Source organism: Somniosus microcephalus, chromosome 3, assembly GCF_052327205.1.
Source record: "Somniosus microcephalus isolate GS21.2 chromosome 3, FLI_Smic_1.0, whole genome shotgun sequence".
Lineage (NCBI taxonomy): Eukaryota > Metazoa > Chordata > Chondrichthyes > Squaliformes > Somniosidae > Somniosus > Somniosus microcephalus.
This window is the reverse complement of record NC_140989.1, coordinates 346,469,389-346,483,263: the sequence shown is the minus strand read 5'-3', so window position 1 is coordinate 346,483,263 and position 13,875 is coordinate 346,469,389. Positions and strand designations below refer to the sequence as shown.

Genomic DNA, 13,875 nt, shown 5'->3' with positions numbered 1-13,875 from the left:
CAGCAATTCGCCAAGGCTTCTTCGGCAGCACCTCCCAAACCCGCGGCCTCTTCCACCTAGAAGGACAAGGGCAGCAGGCGCATGGGAACACCAACACCTCCAAGTTCCCCTCCAAGTCACACACCATCCTGACTTAGAAGTATATCGCCGATCCTTCATCATCGCTGGGTCAAAATCCTGGAACTCCCTCCCTAACAGCACTGTGGGAGTACCTTCACCACACAGACTGCAGCGGTTCAAGAAGGCGGCTCACCACCACCTTCTCAAGGGCAACTAGGGATGGGCAATAAATGCTGGCCTTGCCAGTGATGCCCAGATCCCATAAGCGAATTAAAAAAAACTTTGAAGTGACATAAAAACATTAACACTTGAAGGAAATCCAAAGCAGATAGGGACAGGACTAAAGGACACAAATGATGAAGGATTATTTCGTTATAGGTTCAATTTGGGAGAGGAGGTCCAAAGGGAGTGATGGTGGAAGGCCTCTTAATCAGGCCCTTTTTTATGGGTATGTTAAAGCCCGAAACAAAATAAACAAGATATTGTTTTATATGTAACCATTCATCCCTGATGTAAGAAAAAGGAGTCTTACCATCAAGTAACTTTAAGTAACTTATAAACACACTATATACAAGAGCGGTCTTTACCATGCCTCTGGTAGAAGCCTCTTACAATACTGAACAGACCAGTATTTATATCAGTCCAACAGGAAGTGACATATGACAGGACGTGAGGTATGTACACAGTTCATAGTTCACAGTTCACAGGAAGTGATGACATGACTTCCCGGAAGTTATTGTTATTATCACATTCTTCCCTCCTGCAGGATTAGGAGGCTGTGGTCTACCTTTTGGTCCGCAGCCGCCGAACAAGGAAGAGTCGCACCCGTTTGGATTCCCGTCGTAGAGGGTCACTGGTCTGCTTTCATGCGGTTGGCCATTGGTCAGAGTCTGTGTGGCCTGGATTGCCCTGTGAAGGGTCGGGGAGATCATGGCTTTGAGTACGAGCCCCAATAGGTTCAAAGTCGGACTGCCTCTATTCAGAGGGAGGTGCAGAGCTGGTCTGTGGCGGATCAGTACTTTCATGCGCGGTACTGGGAGAGTCGCAACCTTGAGTACGGGGTTCTACCGGCACCAAGCTAGTTGGTGTCCGATCAGGATCCTGGAGAGGGGTACCCGATAGGTCCCAAGAGTTTCCTGGTGAAATGCCATCACCCGATGTCCCACTAGGTCCTGGTGGGCAGGGAGCCAGATCCCATAATGATACGGTAGATTCTCGGCCGTCGGAATATCGTATGTTTGCATAGGTGGGGTTGGCATCGGTTAGTTCGACCTCGTCTACGAGAGGGTCATTTTTAGACGTCCGAACATATCTTCGGAGTAATACAGGTCCAGGAGTAGTTAGCCATGACGGGAGTGATGTCCCATGAGATGAGCGACGCTGGAATCCAAAGAACCGCTCATGAGGTGTAGTATTTGTGGCTGTAGAAAGCAGGGACCGTATAGAGTGCAATGCATCCGGAAGCACTGTTTCCCATTGCTGGTCTGGTAGGCCCCAAGATCTTAAAGCGAGACGTACGGAATTCCAGATGATACCGTTATACCTCTCTACCTGCCCATTTCCGATGGGATGGTATGGTGCTGTTTTGCTTGTAGCAATTCCCCGTTCTGAGAGGTAGTCCTTGAGTTCCCTTGACATAAAGGATGGACCCCGATCTGAGTGAATATAAGCCGGCATGCCACAGAGAGAAAATACCTGCTCAAGGCAGCAGATTACTGTGGACGCCAGCATATTGGAGCAGGGGAAGGCAAACGGAAAACGTGAATATTCGTCGATCATAGTGAGCAAATATGTGCTCCGAGTTGAAGAGGGCACTGGGCCCTTAAAATCGATGCTAAGTCGTTGCATCGGTTGGGTTGCATGTATGAGTATACCATCTGAGGGGCGGAAGAACTGAGGTTTTAATTCCGCACAAAGCCGGCATTCTGAGCATATTTTCTTTACATCTCCAGTGGAAAAAGGGAGATTCCGTGATCGTACGAAATGTAGCATGCGCGTAACGCCAGGATGACACAATCCATTGTGGACATCCATGAGAGTAGAGGATGACATAGTGGAGCAGAATGCCTGTGTGAGGGTGTCCGGGGCCACATTCTCCTTGCCAGGCCGATAGAGAATGGTATAACCAAAAGAGGCCAGTTCCATCCTCCAAAGTTGTATTTTATTATTCTTAATTTTGGTTCGTTTTCGATTATCGAGCATGAAGGCGACTGATCGTTGGTCCGTGATCAATGTAAAGTGCTGGCGAGCTAGAAAATGGTTCCACTTCTGTACTGCCTCTATGATGGCTGTGGCTTCTTTCTCAACCAGAGGATAATGTAGCTCGGCACCTTGTAAGGTCCTGGACATAAATGCTACAGGACGACCTTCCTGATTCAGAGTAGCCGAGATCGCCACCTCCGAGGCATCACATTCAACCACGAAAGGGAGATTCTCATCGATGGAGTGAAGAGCCGCTTTCTCCAACTGTTTTTTGAGAAGGTTAAAGGCTGCAACAGCCGCTGTTCCTAGTGGAAATGATCCAGCATGCAGCAAGGGTTGGATTTTGTCCAAAAAATGAGGAATCCATTTAGCGTAGTATGCAAACAGACCGAGAGCCCGACGTAAAGAAGCCGGATTCTTAGGTGACGGGAGCTCTTGGAGCGGGCGAAGTCTTTCTGGGTCTGGCTTAATGATACCATTGCCTACGCAGTAGCCAAGGATGTTGATGGTCGGTTGCGACTCAACAGATTTGGATTCATTCAGGGTCAAATTACGGCGATGGAGGGCATCCCGAAATTTTTGGAGGTTGGCGTCGTGTTCCTGTTGATCGTGACCTGCAATGGTAATGTTATCAAGATAGGGAAAAGTGTCCCTTAGGTTTTCCTGCTGAACCAGGCCATCCATTGCCCGTTGGAAGACAGCCACTCCATTATTAACCCCGAATGGGAGGCGACGAAATTGGTACAGCCGTCCATTAGCCTCAAAGGCCGTGTACTGCTTATCTGAGACCTTCAAGGGTACCTGATGATAGGCACTTTTTAAATCGTAAGTTGAGAACACTTTGTATTCGGCCAGTTTATTAACCATATCATCAATGCGTGGCAATGGGTAGGCGTCCAAGTCGGTATATTGATTGATGGTTTGCGAATAATCGATGCATAGTCACTGTTTGTGAGGTTTTAGAGGGTTCTTGACAATGACGACTTGAGCCCGCCAGGGCGACGAACATGGTTCGATGATATCCTCTGCTAGAAGTCGAGAGATTTCAGCCGCAATAAAAGATTGGTCTTCCTGATTAAAGCGCCGCGATTTTGTTATTATTGGTTTGCATTGAAGCGGAATACTGGCAAATAATGAGGGTTCATCAAGTGAAGCTGCTGACAATGCACAAAACGGTAATTTAGACGGTATATTAGAAATAGTAAGTCCGGGTTTGGATCCACCAAACTCAATGGTGAGTTTCTTATGCTGTTGACGTAAGCCCCCAAAGTGTGGACTAAGTGATATACAAAGTCGACAACACTGGCTTGATGTAAGAAAGACAGACCCAATAATTGAAGTAAAAACGGTTTATCCAGGCCTGGGGAGCTATGGCTCTTGCGTCCCAACACAAGGCTCCAACTCCACCGAATCTCTTGAGGTTCACACAGCTATACAAAAATTAAGGCCCTGCCCTAAAGGCGGGGATAAGCTTATTAGCATATACAGAATTATAGTTAAATTGTAATTATAAAACCGTGACATTCCATTCTTCCAGTCGCTTACAAATCTCACATTTCGTTATCAGTTGGTCCTGTTACTTTCTCATGACCCGGGGCCTCAACTTTATTACTTTACGATCGTCCATTTGCTGTTGTCAGATGGCTTGGCCTTGTTAAGTATTTCTCTAAGATAGTAGATCTTTCCAAAGCGGGCAATCCGCAGACTTTCTGTCTCTCTCTCTTGAATTATTTCTACAGAGCAAAAACACTTTAGTTAGTTAAAAGAATAGAACCCTGTTGAGCTTCACACTTAACAAACCCTTAAGTGCAAAGGTGTCGACTCGCGTGGCCAAATCCATATATCTCTCCCTCTTTCTAAGGGGTTGTTTTGACAGTTTTAATCTCTCAGCAGTTAACCCGTAGTCCTGTTTAAACCTTATCTGGGTTTATACAACTTTTACAGACTTCTATTGTCCAACTCAGAGCATGAATTAGCCTATTCCCTCCATTTTGTATATTGGTGTTACAGATGAATCCTGGTTTGTTTTACCTTATTAAATCCAATTTTTAATATCTTACTTCAGTCCCCCCTTTTGACCTTTGGACAATTGCTCCAAACAGGTCAACATGTATTTCCACTTCCTGGTGTCTGCCAGAGCGTGCACTCCATGGCCTTCTACCAGTTTAGGTTATACATGTATATATATCTTATCAATTTGGAGGCCGACTTCCCCCTCTGTGGTATGGTGGTCTTTCCTTTACGGTGGTCTTTCCTTTAGGGTGGGCTTTCCTTTATGCACTCCGTCCGGTGTAACCATTCCCGGGGCCCCTTAGACCCTACACTAATGGTTGAGGCTTTTCTGCTCAAGCCTGTCCCTCATTCCCACGTGGGGTGTGTGACGTGCCAATTCGAGACTGTCATCACACACCAATCCTCATTCACCACCCTCCTTCTGCCACCCTCCTTCTGCCACCTCCATCTTACGGTTGGCCGGCCCGGTCTTTAATTACCATGCCCAATTAATCCCACATAATTTCAGGGCTTCCCATCGCGTCTTACACTATTTGCCTTGGAGAGGCGGGGGAGTTGTCCATTCTTAACATCGCTACCTGCCCCTCCTCAGGCTCTACTTCCTTCACCGCACCAATTTCGGCCTTACTCATTCTGGCACAAAGGCACTGGAGAAATAAAAATACACAATATATCAGAATAACAATCAAGAGGAATATCATTATGCCTTGTACCACCGAGGCGCCCAAAGTCCCCGACCATCCTGGTCCCCAATTATCAAAATATGAGGAAGTGGGTGAGTTTCCTCTAATGTTGTACTAATGTCTTTCTGTTGTCTTCTTTAAGTCTTCTATTTTGTGATAATACTTTAAAATTTCCTTCGTTTCCTGCCATAACTTCTGCCAAGCTTCCTCTAACTTAGGAATTGCCTTGGGCTCTGGTATGACATAAGTTTCAACCCTTTTTAGTAAGTCTCATATTATCAAATGACCAGGTTTTCCTATCTGTCTAGGTATCTTTAGACCAATACAACGGTTTGGTTGGGGAATGGTATAAGCCATATCTTGATATTCATATTTCTGTTCAATTGTGGTGACACAACAGGTCCCATTGTTCCTTGATGCTACCCAGGTCCGGTGTATCCCCTTGGGTGAACCTCGAGGGTGCAATTGGTAATTTTCGTAAATCCGTACTCGGATGTGTCTCCCTCGGTGGGGGGGTGTGTGCACACCCATGTCCTTCCCTTGTGGTGGCACCCGTCCACTACCACCCCCCTTTAGGTTTCATTCTTCTGTTTATTATCTTCATCCCTTTCCCAAAGCGCCTTGGTAGGGACATCATGATATTTAACCCACTTTCCCTTTGTACTTCTCCTATATTAATCACATCGTATCAGGGTTGTCCCCCTTCTGGGAATTGTGGGATGGCCAGTACAAAGCCAATCATCTTAGTCCATGGGGTCAGACAATCGCCTGCCCGGTATACTTGTCCCATTTTACATTCCTTACATAGGCTTTTATTTGTGTCAATCCAAGGTTCCAGATCCTTATTAGTAATCCAATCAGGGATCTGTCCATTATTTATTTGCCTCATGTTATGCTGAGCATTCGACAATAGCCATGAGCCCTACGTGGCACATATTAGTTCCTTATCGGTTTGGCGCTAAGCATTATTAAGTCTATCAATAATTGTATTGATTGTTTCTGCATGGGGGGCTACTATCTCTTCCACCCCCGACAATTGCATTATTGTTTGGTTTCCCTGCCAGCGTCAATTGCTGGCTATTTCCAGTAGCTTGTTTTAGTAACTTCTCTATTTTTGCTTATAATTCTTCTACTCCTTCGTTTACTCCTTCTATGTCCAAGCTATTAACTGTTGCTAACCCGGCCGCATACCCTGCTCCGGTCGTTTCCAATACTCCCCGTTTCTTACACCTTTGTAAGACAGATTTTTCCTGTGGATTCTCTAATTGTTTTACCCACAGGGAGTTCCAGGTTTGTTTTGTATCTCAAAAGTACTCATATTAATGGCAAGCTTAGTAACTCTCTGTGCTACACTAAAATACACCTCATCCTGTGTTCTCCTTATTACTAATCCCCCTCGATAATGGCAATACTTATATTTATCCCTAGAATCAAGGCGAGGACGCTCCATCTCATTCCGGACGTCCAATGTTCCTGTAATTACAAAAAGGGGGCTGGTCATCACCAGCCAGTTAAAATAGATAAGAGCAGAATAATTCTATCAGTTCAAAATGCTGTACATCGGGTTCATTTCTTGTTCTGTGGCTCTGTCCCCAGACATACCTGAAGATGCAAACTATGGCATATAATATTATCATCATACACAGCCCTATCATTGATATATGTAGTAACTCCCCTTCCCATTCTTTATATCTTCTAGTATACTCCTCACTCTGTCAAAAAGGGCACCATCTCTGGTTTACTCATTGTCTTTCTTATATATTTTTAACTGAGTCCAGTGTTTCCACCTTCCTTTACCCGTTCCAGACCCATCTACATGAGCACATGTGTCATTATTCATTAATACTTCATAAGGTCCTGACCATCTGGGTGCTAGCCCTGGTTTGGCTGGTATTATTTCTGCTATCACTTTGCTATCTATTGCTAAGACCTCCTTCTGGTCGTCCCGTGTATCCTGTTCTCGATCCCGTATAATCTGTTGGTCTTTGGCCTCATGTCTCTAACTATCTGTCCAGATTTATCTTTGGGTAACAGGACAGCTTCCCAAGCAGTCTCCCTGCCGTTTGAGACGGTGCTGCAATTAGTTTATAAGATAACTTCCATTTATCAAATCCTAATTTTCCTTCTATCACTGTGGGGAAATATTAACTCAACATTAAGAAATTTACATTTATTAATGTCCAATATCTTTAAATTCTATTCAGTAATACTGAAGTTGTTGCTTGGTGAACTCAAACAGCTGCCAGTGGAAAGGGTTAACTCCTTCGCAGGCTTTTGAAGGTGGAGCTAAACATTATTGCGTCACTTCACGCAACCCAAAAAACATCCCTGACTGAAAGACAGTTGTGGTTTCACACTTTGATTCAACATGAACATTTGGGCTTCATTGGTCAGATTCCCTCTCTCAGTTGATCGTTTAGCTTCCCATCCTCTTGTGTGCTTTAATTTATTATTATGCACTCTTTGGGTAGGAGAGAGGTTCCTACTCATTCCTTGATTATATTCTTGTCTCTTACGGGTCTTCTCCTGGTGTCATATATCCCTGCCTACTCCTGCTATCATGTAATCAGACACCACCCCAAAGGCATTCCGACTATCTATATAGGTTTACACTTTTTCCTTTGGCTACCCCCCTTTGATCAAATCCTGTATAGGCTGGGCCATTTCTACTTTGTTTCCCGGGCCTGCCTGTTTGTTTGACTTATAATCTGGGGGCCAGTACACTTCATTCGCTTTAGGGTCGACTAAAGCTCCTACTTCTCGCAGTATATCTATCCCTAGGATTGTTCCTTCGGCGTTCTCGCATACCCACAACTGTGTAGGTATTATTATACATCCAATTTCTAGTAAGACTGTTTCACTCTTATAAGCCCTGATTCTTCGTCCACCGATTCCTGCTATACTAACTGAAAGTTTCGTTCGGGGTAAGGGTAAGTCTGTCAATGAGATTGTGGCTCCTGTGTCTATTAACATTTTGCACTGTCGGCCCCCTACCAATGCATCAACAAACATCCTCGGATCCCCCTCCCCTCTCTGGCGCGGTCCCTTCCTGCTGCCATCCCTAGAAGCTTGCGAGCAATCAAAGCATGCAGCCAGTCCTAATGCCCCTCCCATCTGTTTCTGGGCATTTGTCTCTTCCCTTGTGTCACTATGTATCCTAGGTCGACTACTTCATCCTTCCCTACCAATACCTTTCTAAGGTTTAACTCTAGTCCCTCCTTCTATACGGCTCCCAGTACCACAGTCAATTAGACATTGTAGAGGGACCTGCCACTATCGGGTATTCTTGCGGAGTTGAGTTATCTTATTCAATTTGGACTACACCAATTTACATCAACCAGAATTTCACTGTGGCCACAATGAAAGTCTGGTTTTAATAGGTTAATTTACCTCATAACTTCAAGGTTAGATCTTGGACTGAAACTTAATCTTTCATTAAACAAACTTTTTGTTGCTCTTCTCAGTTTTTACACTCCAGCTTAACTTAAATTGTAATAGGTTTTTTTCATTCTGAGGGCACAATCTTATTTGCACATTCTTAAACTTCCAAAATCCAAGACCAGACAAAGGGGTTAAATGCTTTTTCTTTAACACAGAAGTGGGTGGGGCTACAACACACAGCAGGCATTTCTTTTTCTTAACGGACAGATTTTCAGACAAAGGAATATTGTAACCTCTTAAACATTCCTAATCAGGAAAACATCCACACTCACACATTTTTATACAAACTGTAATTTCAGCATATGTCTAAGGTTCCTTTCACTCAGCAAATCTCGTGTTTTACTTGTCTTGGTACAGATGCTAATAACTTCCATGTTGGTAAAGCTTTAAGTTTATCTTTTCCTTCCTTTTTAAATCTGTGACTCAACAGCTTTCCCTAGTTTCCAAATCCCTGTTTGTTTGTTTTTTTTTGCTGGGGTTTCAAATTGGTTCGCCTGCAAATTAGATCTTTTTCCTTCTTTATCTCTCCCTTCTGTTTCAATTCCTTACATTATCTGTTGCCTCTTTATCTTTAGCTCCTCCCCACCAAGCCTTTGGCTCTCTGCACTGTTTCTTTTTATTTTCCAGGAGTCGGGTTATAGAATCCAGGTCCCTTGAGGATTCTTCTTCCACCCTCTTAGTCATAACTAACTGCTACGTTTAATGCTTAATTCACGGTATTGGTGAATTAGGTTTGTACGCTACGTTGTTCGCCCCTATAGCGTCACCTTAGTTAGTTTCTTGCTTTCTGTTAGTCACTTCGTTTCGTTAGACACACACCAACCCTTTAGTTCCGAGGTTTCGGTACTGTGGGGTCTGTAGCTCCCGGCGTCCTACTTGATCCTGGCCGTCACGTGGGACTACTGTCCTCTTAATTCAGGCTCAGGCTAGGTGCTGGGGACAGACCTCACCCTTGTCTGTTCTAACCTCTTTATGACCGTAGGGTTTTATCTCATTCACTCACCACGGTGCACCCATTCATTCAATTGTTGAGATTTCGCCGTCTCATGGATTTTAGGGAACTACCTGCCCCTAACTGAGGTATCACCGCCTCACGGTCCTTAGGGAACTACCTGCCCCAAAGGTTGGTAGGGAACTACCTGCCCCTACCCCTACTGCAGTTTACTTTTTAACCGCCTTCAATTAAAGGTGTCTTTCTTTTTATAGTTCTTTTATACGTCGATTCTGACTCAACGCCTCGCCAGCGATTAACCCCTAATTTTACGGGTGGTAATTAAAACATACTCACCCGTCTTAGGTTAACGCTGTCCGAGAGTCTGGTTCAGAACGCACATCCCATCCTCGTCGCCAATTGATGTAAGCCCCCAAAGTGTGGACTAAGTGATATACAAAGTCGACAACACTGGCTTGATGTAAGAAAGACAGACCCAATAATTGAAGTAAAAACGGTTTATTCAGGCCTGGGGAGCTATGGCTCTTGCGTCCCAACACAAGGCTCCAACTCCACTGAATCTCTTGAGGTTCACACAGTTATACAAAAATTAAGGCCCTGCCCTAAAGGCGGGGATAAGCTTATTAGCATATACAGAATTATAGTTAAATTGTAATTATAAAACCGTGACATTCCATTCTTCCAGTCGCTTACAAATCTCACATTTCGTGATCAGTTGGTCCTGTTACTTTCTCATGACCCGGGGCCTCAACTTTATTACTTTACGATCGTCCATTTGCTGTTGTCAGATGGCTTGGTCTTGTTAAGTATTTCTCTAAGATAGTAGATCTTTCCAAAGCGGGCAATCCGCAGACTTTCTGTCTCTCTCTCTTGAATTATTTCTACAGAGCAAAAACACTTTAGTTAGTTAAAAGAATAGAACCCTGTTGAGCTTCACACTTAACAAACCCTTAAGTGCAAAGGTGTCGACTCGCGTGGCCGAACCCATATATCTCTCCCTCTTTCTAAGGGGTTGTTTTGACAGTTTTAATCTCTCAGCAGTTAACCCGTAGTCCTGTTTAAACCTTATCTGGGTTTATACAACTTTTACAGACTTCTATTGTCCAACTCAGAGCACGAATTAACCTATTCCCTCCATTTTGTATATTGGTGTTACAGATGAATCCTGGTTTGTTTTACCTTATTAAAAATTGGATTTAATATCTTACTTCACTGTTTTTGGAAGTCCAGCCCTAAGAGGAGATCACTACATAAGTCCTTGAGCACCGAAAGTCGGGTGGAGGGATACATACGACCATGAAGTGTCATATCAACAACACAAAAGCCGGAGATTCTGGTATTAAGTGATGACTGAGCCATCGCAATTGCCTGGTCCGATGGGAAGACATGTAGTTTCAATTTCGCAACAATCTGTTCCTTAATGAAACTATCAGTACTTCCTGAGTCAGTTAAGGCATCTAAGGTATGCCCTTTAATTGAAATTTTTGTGGCTGCATGAGACAGGTTCTGTGGGCAAGCAGCTGTAATTGGTGTCATTGCACAGAGAGTGGCTAAAACTCTCGGTGTGCTTCTTCGGGAGAGAGCGCGAGAGGAAGCTTGATAGGTCCTAGCTGGAGCATCTTGATAGGCCCTAATTGGGGCAGTTCAGTAGGCCTTAGCTGGATTGGCCTTCGTAGAGGCCCTTGATAGGCAAACTTTAGCAAAGTGTCCTTTTTTTTTGCAATAACTGCAGATTGCATTGCGAGCAGGGCAGGTTTTCCTAGGGTGAAAAGCATCTCCACAAAAGAAGCACTCCTTCCTAGATTGCCAAGAGGCTGCTAAAGTGGGGTCATCCTCCTCTTCTTCATCAGAATTATCAGAATTAGATTCCCCCATGATAGGGTTCACCTGAGACCGCTTGAATTGTCTGGTTGCAGCTACAGCAGCAGATCGAGATCTGGGCAGCTGATAGAGGTCTGCATTTCTCTTTGCCAAATCCAGAGAACAAGCTAGGTCAAAAGCTTTCTGTAGCTCAAGTGTTTTACTTTCTAGTAGACGCTGGCGTATAAATGGAGAGGCAATCCCGCAGATGAAAGCATCACGAATCATTTCTTTGCGGTACAGCTCAGCTGAGGCTGCCTGAAAGTTACAATCTATGCTGAGCCTGCGAAGTTCTTGCAGGAATTCGTCAATTGATTCCCCTGGCCCTTGCTGGGCTGTGGCCAGTAGATGTCTAGCATAGACCTCATTTGGGGTCTTGGCATACAGTTTCTTAAGTGCCTGAATCACCTCATCGTAATTATCCCATTCATCAACATATTCGAACACTTTTGGGGTCACATAATTGATAAGTATCCTCAATCTAGCAGGAGCATCTGCTTTACATTCATCCAGAAAATTCTCAAAAGTACGGTACCAATGCTTCCATACCCTGCCAGCTGCTGGTGTATTCGGGTCCAAGTCCAGACGAATAGGTCTAAGGATTCTCTCCATGATGGGTGGTTCCCTGGATCCTTAACTCTGAGTTTGTCCGAAGGTCTAGTATTTGTGAGTGTAAATACTAAGTTACTTAAATTGATGTAAGAAAAAGGAGTCTTACCATCAAGTAACTTTAAAGTAAGCTTTAAGTAACTTATAAACACACTATATACAAGAGAGGTCTTTACCATGCCTCTGGTAGAAGCCTCTTACAATACTGAACAGACCAGTATTTATACCAGTCCAACAGGAAGTGACATATGACAGGAAGTGAGGTATGTACACAGTTCATAGTTCATAGTTCACAGTTCACAGGAAGTGATGACATAACTTCCCGGAAGTTATTATTATTATCACAATCCCCATCATATTTTACATAGAAGTTACACATTTTATTGCTGCAATCTTATTTATTGACTACCCTACTTCAGTCCCAAACATTATGGTCGGATGGTTGATTCTAAAGCTATGATGTAAGCTTGCACTTGAGAATTAGGTCTGTTGGCAGGGATACTGTGGCATTAGTATAAGCTGACCTTTTTATGTTCTTATGAAATGAAAGAACTTCCTACACATCATCATTTGAATCGACCCTTTTAGGCGAGTGTTTAGTTATTCTTTCATGTTTGCCAATGTCAGCCATGGCTCAGTTGGTAGCACTCTCGTCTCTGAGTCAGAAGGTTCAGGTCCCACTCCAGAGACTTGAGCACATAAATCTAGGCTGATACTCCAGTGTAGTGCTGAGGGAGTGCTGCACTGTCGGAGGTGCTGTCTTTCGGATGAGATGTTAAACCGAGGCCCCGTCTGCTCTCTCAGGTGGACGTAAAAGATCCCGCGGGCACTATTTCGAAGAAGAGCAAGGGAGTTATCCCCGGCGTCCTGGCCAATATTTATCCCTCAGCAACGTCACTAATACAGATTATCTGGTCATTATCACGTTGCTGTTTGTGGGAGCTTGTTGTAAAAATCACTAAATGCTGCAATAAAACTAAATAAATCTGGTATAAAAACAGAAAATGCTGGAAATACTCAGCAGGTCAGGCAGCATCTGTGGAGAGAGAAACAGAGTTAACTTTTCAGGTTGTGTAAATAAATCTGGTGTTTGCTGCAATTTGCCAGCTGTGCTGGCAAAACCTGGTCAGTCGTTTCCTTTGGCACAATTGGCTCAGTTTCTATCATTACCATGCCTGACGCAGGGCTATGTGTGCAGATTGCATGTCGGAAATTCAGGCACGCAATTTTCCATCCATTAAAATTATGGGATAGAAAATTGGAGTGTCAAAGACAAAAATTCAATCTATTGTAGTTAATTATCACAGAATGTACTGAGAATCCAGATAAAGAGCTAAGGCTACAGGATCACATGATAAAATACAAATGAGAGAGGTCATTTAGCCCAAGTTAGCTCATCCATCTCTGGAAAAAAAAACACTTCCCCCACCACCCATGGAGTCCCGTCCCATCACATCATCTGATCACACCTTGAATTAATCTAAGGTTTTCATCCTTCAATACCCTACCTGGAAGACCATTCCAAGTGTTGATCACTCTTTACATGAGGAGATTCTTCCTCCTATCAGTCCTAAATTATACTTTCATCAGTTTTACCATATATCCCTTGTTCTAATATTATGGCTTATGCTCAAATTCTCTTGATTTCCCTAATCAATATCTTGTATACCTTTATAAGGCTCGCTCTGATTTATCTTATTTCAAAGCAAGAGTTTTGGTTTCTCCAGTCTTTACACAGAATCACAGAATCACAGAAACCCCACAGTGCAGATAGAGGCCATTTCGGCCCATCGAGCCTGCACCGACACATATCCCACCCGATCCCCGTAACCCCACGTATTTAATCCCCTTTAGTCTTTAGTCATAACTCAATCCTTTGACGCCTGGTATTAGACTTGTAGCTCTTCTCTGTACAACTCCATGACTTGAGTGTTTCTCTTATATCTTGGGCACCAAAACTGAATACAATATTTAAGATGCAGTCTGACCAGGGCACTGTATAATGTTAACATGCTTCCTCTCACTAATTACTGATCTAGCAATATAATTTAGCAC

At 43.8% G+C, this 13,875-nt stretch overlaps 1 long non-coding RNA gene across 2 annotated transcripts in view; it reads right to left on the bottom strand.

The window, feature by feature from the left end:
* Positions 1 to 3,480: 3,480 nt before the first annotated feature.
* LOC147122313 (uncharacterized) overlaps positions 3,481 to 13,875 on the bottom strand; it is a 120,909-nt gene continuing 110,514 nt past the window's right edge. The window contains exons 4-6 of one of the 2 annotated variants that reach the window (XR_015077727.1): positions 10,054 to 10,232; positions 4,804 to 4,922; positions 3,481 to 3,995 (exon numbers count right to left, since the gene is read on the bottom strand). This is a non-coding gene — a long non-coding RNA (uncharacterized LOC147122313). The remainder of the gene's footprint in view (positions 3,996 to 4,803; positions 4,923 to 10,053; positions 10,233 to 13,875) is intronic. The other variant, XR_015077726.1, reaches the window with a different exon arrangement.